A 6,261-nucleotide genomic window follows, 5' to 3' on the forward strand; every position below is an offset into this window, starting at 1 on the left:
TTTCCCTTTGTCAGAACAGAAATATCGCGAGTAGAATGCATTCGCATTTATAATAAACTCCAGCTACTGCACAGCCTGTCCGGCTCGCTATTATACCGTTTTGTTATAATCCGCTGTTCCTCTCTAGGATCGTAATCCCGAAGGCAAAAAAAAGAGGGTTGATGTTCCTTACATTGTAAGATTTTGCGCAAAAAAATATAAATCTACGTGTTAAGAGACATTTGCTTTAAAGAATTTGTTATCTAAGGAAAAAAATGTGAGCTTTTTTTCTATTTCTATTACTACGCGATCATTTCTCGTTATTATATATAGATGTGCTACAATATCTTTTATTTAAGATTGAATAAAGTAGGATAAAGTTTTAAAGTCTTATATTTATGATTGTATACACGTGTGCCATGTGATAATATTTTTCTTTCATTTTGCTACTAACAATTAGATGCAATTTTATTACCTCAAACTTGAATAATTGTGCTTTGCACATTTTAATGTATTTATATTGTCGTTTATGTATGACTTATCTGCCTTTATCGCCACGCGAAATATGAATTATAAATTATAAATTTTCTCTTAGCTTTTCCTTGGTTTTTCTCTGGAGAACCGTACCTTAGATAGGCGGCTGATTAAACGGTCGATTCGTGGCATAGCAAGGGGTGATTCGGTAATATCGCGGTAGTGTCGCGAGGGGCTAATCGTGTGAAACTCATGTGTCCCTCGGTCATCGAGGAAGATAAAGAGTTATCGCTGTTTGCGAAAGGGATGGGACGTGGATATACGACTGAATGTTAATCTACGAAAGAAAAGAATTCGAGAGCGAGTCTCAAAGATCCGAGCTAGCGCACTAGCTACTACATTTCCGATCTTTGAACATTTTCTTGTATCGCGATATATATCGATCTGTTATGTTTGACGCTAAAGATTACATTAAATTTGAGAGAAAAATTCAAAATACGTGATCTATTATGCAACTTTTTAAAGCTGTAAGTGCAGATAGATTGCGGGTGCTCACTTTGACCATTTTCTGTGCTATATAACTGTGCTAGATAAATAAAGATAACGCAAAATAGAAAAGAGATGTATGCAGGGCCGATGGCGGAATAAATCGGAGAAAGTATCGAAAGATGTATAGAGACGCGCATGCATGCACGCATACCTGAGTAGAGACAGTACTTGCGTCGCATGTACGATGCAAGTGAAGGAGGAAGAGCGAAAAACTCGTCGGCAAGTCTCTTAATCGAGATGAAGAGATGGACGAGGGGAGGAGATATCGAAGGAAGAGAAGCCGGCGCGAAACAGGGAGCGAGAACGAGAGATGGAAAATGAATATAGAGGCGGTAGGATAGAGAGAAAGGCCAAACGGGTTGTCGGGTTGTCGGGGTGTCGGGTGCGGGACGTGGCGAAGGGAAGGGAGGACGGACACGACGAGAGGTGGAGGTTGGAGGTTTCGAGTGGTTCAGTTGTAGCGGCACCGTGGCTGAGATCGGATGCGCGTACCCATCGTCTTCCTTCCGGCGCCGGCGACTCGCGTGTCGCGGCCACGCGCGCGTGACTCCTTCGTCTGACCGGTCTGACCAGGCGCGCGGTTCCTCTACTGGTCTCGCGCTCGCCGCTCGTCGTCCGCCGCCCGCCGCCCGCCGCCCGCCGCCCCCGCCGTCCTTCCGTTTCCACTGCGCGGTCTGCCGCAGTCGTAAAGTCGCGACTATAAAAAATTGTCGTAGAGGAGCAGCTACCCCCTGAGACAAACGCTGTATTTCGATAACATTGTTCTCCATTGTTTTGCGTTTTTATCGCAATTATATAATCTCGAAAGAAAACGCGACAATTTTAACAACACACAGTTATAAGGAAAAAAGTTTCTCTCGATCGAGCGAAACGCAAAATTCGCGTGATCGCGAAAATAGTTGAGCATGGAAATGTAGAGGAAGACATGAAGGTACTTGTGTTGTCGTGCACTCTCGGAATCATATTCCGCAAAAAGTCGTGCGTGATGCGCGGCACGGCGTGCCGGAAGCGAAACGGCCTAGCCGCGCCGGTGCACCGATGTATACGGGTAACCAACCTGCGAGGCTAATGTTATGGTAACGTGAATCGATCGCCTTGATTTTCGTTCTCCCTCCGTAACATCTGTCACGGCAAGAATTCGCCGATCGGACATGCGTGCGCGTTACGAGAACCGTACAACCGTAATACGTGCTTTCGCTGTACACGAGCTTGTTGGAATGAATCTGCCGAGAGTAGATTCGCGAAATTATCGCCAATATTCTACAACGTCTAAATTTTTCTACTGCTAAAAGTGCGCGATTTTTCCGAAAAATTTCTCTAAAAGAAGTTTTTAAATTTTTATTCTCGAAAGGACACGCGGTGGAGGGGCGAAAAAAGGATTTACTTCGCTACGTATCATGAATACGTATCATGGCAATTACGTGCTGTCGATTGCGACGGAGAAGCACTATAATTAAAAGGGACACGTTCTTCGATCGGAACTTGGACGGAATTGTGATAAATGTTTCTATGTTTGTTCCTATCCCGTACGACAGATGCGATGAAATACAAATACGATATTAAAATTAAAATTGATCAAACTTGGGAGATTTTTATTCTCGTGGAGAATTAAAAACACTATAGGAGATAATAAGCATAAAGCGCGTTATCTTTAAATACATATCAGTATACTACGCGGTAGTATCATGGCTAGCGACGACAGATGAAGGCAAATGTATTCTGTGATATAATCTTTATGCGCTTTAAGAAGAGATGAAAGCTTTTATTTGCACCAGTTGAAAATTAAACTGGTATATTATCACTTGCTTTTGAAAAAATGGACGATAATGCGCACTTTAAGTACATCTCGATAGATTCGACGTATGATAAAAGTACATTATCTCCGAATGCACCAAACGTGCAAAGATTAACGACCTCATTGTTTGAATCGTAAAATTCTTCTTCTTTTGATAGCTTATCGAGAAGAGAGCTTGAAATCGTGGGGAGAGACGGCTCCGTAATATAAAAACTAAATTACTAAAATGTAGACTTTGCAACGCGCGGATTATACCGATATCATGTTGGATAAGAAAAAGAAGATTGCGAGTCAATCGGGCTCTTGTCGCGGCTGTGAAATTTAAAGAGGTGCATCGATTTACGGCAGGATAATAGATGAGAGATACAAGACGTATATATAAAATTAATCAAGTATCTAATAGTTATATACGAAAGAATGGAGTCTCATATCGAGGAAACGAGGCTCGGGTAGTCGGGATTGACAACAATGTCTAGACCAGGCAAGGATCCGGTACAGAAGTGCCACTCGGATCCGGGTGCAGCTGGCGCTTCGTGCAGCCTAAGCAAGCGGATCTCACGGAGGCAAGTGCCGTGCGTTCCATCCTCACCGAATGCACGCAAATGTGTATTAACTTTGGATGGATACAGTTACGTGATCGGTGAGTGAAGACGCGGACGCGGTAACATTCCGAATGTATCATATGGAGTAATAATGCATGAATAAATACAAAGGATATAACACGTACATGCAGTAACAACACGTAATCATTTTGTATGAAAGGCGCTTATATTGCGATAATCCGACCTACGAGAAATGAAAAAATAGACATTGGTTCCGTGATAAAGTACCCTGTATTAAAGTTTATAAAACAATAGTCCTTTTCCCGTGCTCCTTAATTGGTGTGTAAAAAATAAAATATAAAACAAAATAACGCAAAAATAAAACACTTTAATCTCACGATTTTGTAAAACGAACCTTTGAATAGAGGCCATTGTTATGTTTAGCGACGATTACTAGTTGAGATCAAATTACTTCAATGCTCGAAATCCATTTAATCTTTGATTCAACTATCGCGAATAAAAAATAAAAATTCTACAAAAGTTTTATTTTCAGCTTTTGTTTTTGCTGCATTATACTAGATCTTGTTTTTTTTTTGTCTAATTAAATAGTCGTTTTATTTTATTCTCGCCAAAGGTTTAATTTGCAACTACGTGAGCTTAATTCGCAACAACACTGGTGTATTCATGTAGTTCTGAGGCTTTCGCGATACACAGTTTTGTTATCCCGAAGGATAATTAGCATTTTAGAGCTCGCCGCAAGATGTAACATGGTTACATTATCGTTACGCGAGTTTACGACACTGTATTCACATATTAATGTCCCTTGCGTCTCTGTTTAAGATTATGCGCGCGCTCAAACTCGGCTTTAGTATCTATAAATGCATGAATGCTAACAAGTTAATGAATTATAAATTGCATATTATTATCAATTACTCAAGTATGAGATAAAATTACTACAATTAATTTCATTAATAACAAAACATAATTTATATATAATATGGTAAAATAATATATAAAGCGCGGATTAACAAATTTAAAAAGATGAATTTAAAGTTTTCTTTTTTTTACGCTTTTTGTATGTAATTGATTAATGATTTATATTTTATTTGTATTAATTATATATTTTTTTATGAATTTGAGAACAAAAATTTGTAGGATTTATTTATCCGTTAATCTGCATTTGAAAAAATTTCAACGGAAACAATAACTTTTTAATCGTAAAACAAAAATTTTAATTACACGTATGTACATATGAACGTTCCAAATTTACTCTTACACTAATTAAAGGATGTATATAATGAAGAATTCGTTTATATATACGCGCGAAAAGTTTTATATTCCAAGTTTATCGACTTAATTAATCCAATCATGTGCGAACAACGTGGAGGATATCGGAGAGATTTTGTTTCTGAATCCATATTCGCACATAGTTTCGCGTTTTATGTACTACATTTTTTTTTTGGTAACATAAGTTACTACAAGCAATATAAGACGTCAGTAACACGTCAGTAATAATATCCTTTGATGAAATTTATCTAGCTTATATTATCACCGGAAAGTTCAAAGAAAATGCACGCATTTTATACTTATTGTTAGACTATAATAACCATTTCTTTTGTTTTGTTGAACTTTGCTCGACGCATCTTATATGTTGTTATCATCAAAAGACATTATATTATAAAAGTATTATCATGAAGAATCCACATTTATTAAAAATTGATGTACTCAAAAATTTTTAACGCATTCTTGGATTTTTATCCGCCGCGACGAAACAAAACTTGGATGTTTCTCAAATAAAAAGCGAAAAGGTTACAATCTATCTACGAGCTCAACGTGTATCGATCTCTTATGTGTACTCTTGCGGAAGTTTTATATTTTCACGATCGCCACGAAAAAAAGGTATCGGTCTCTCAGGTCCAATTATAGATTTCCTATGTTCTAAATTCAAAGTATTGGAAAGCCTATGTACTGCCAAATATTCATCACGAGATAAATTTCGATGCATCCTACTAGCGAGAATAAAATTATTACGACACTCTGACTTCAAATATTTTGAGATGTTTATTTTAAAGATATACATTTCGAAATTTCTTATCGGTTTAACGTATTATACGTTACTTACGCACCGTCTATATAAGTTTTTTTTCAATTTAATTATCTCACAAAGTTTAAATAGAAAGAATGTAGATAGAGATTTTATGTCAAGAAATATCTATATATACAATACATATATATAGTCAGATTCTTTACAAATACGATAAATTATTGGCGGAAATTTGTGCTTTACAGAACTGACGACCGTTTAAAATAAAAGTTGCATGCAACTATGCATTATTCATGAACAAAGGTTCGTGACTCGATACTTTTCTTTTGCTGTGTCGCATGTAACACGTAATATGATTATTTCCGCATTATCCGTTGCGATAAGCGATCATTAGAGAGTGTGCGCTCGACGAGCGCAATCAATGTCCGGCAACAATTTAATTCAGAATAATCCGACGTTTCTCCGCGGCTCATTTGGTAGCTGGAATACAATCTCTCTCTCTCTCTCTCTCTCTCTCTCTCTCTCTCTCTCTCTCTATCAATGTAATTATAATCTCGCTATTAATAATTAATGACTGCGACGCGCGTATACATATTCCAATCGCGGCAACTCGTTGCATCTCGTACAACATCGCGTGTGTAATGTTCGAGAAGCGTAATGTATCGGACATTCAACCGAAAAAGCCACACGCGAACGTGCGAGGGCAGTTATTAAGAATTATGCAAATCGGAACCGCTGCGCCATGCAGAGCGCTTTACACTTATCTCGCATACATTAATGCGGCAGAAAACAAGAGCGAAACGTGTTTGCGTCCCTTCCTGGTTAATCTTATTTTTCTCTCGGGACACGAGAGAGAAAAAGAAAGAGAGAGAGGGAAA

The 6,261-nt window shown here is 38.3% G+C and overlaps 1 protein-coding gene across 5 annotated transcripts in view; it reads left to right on the forward strand.

Moving 5' to 3' along the window:
- The window catches only part of LOC115238326 (calcium/calmodulin-dependent 3',5'-cyclic nucleotide phosphodiesterase 1-like), a 99,085-nt gene that overhangs the window by 42,031 nt on the left and 50,793 nt on the right, over nucleotides 1–6,261 (forward strand). The gene's annotated exons all lie outside the window — the stretch shown is intronic.

This window comes from Formica exsecta, unplaced genomic scaffold (assembly GCF_003651465.1).
Source record: "Formica exsecta isolate Colony F162 unplaced genomic scaffold, ASM365146v1 scaffold333, whole genome shotgun sequence".
Taxonomy (NCBI): Eukaryota; Metazoa; Arthropoda; class Insecta; order Hymenoptera; family Formicidae; genus Formica; species Formica exsecta.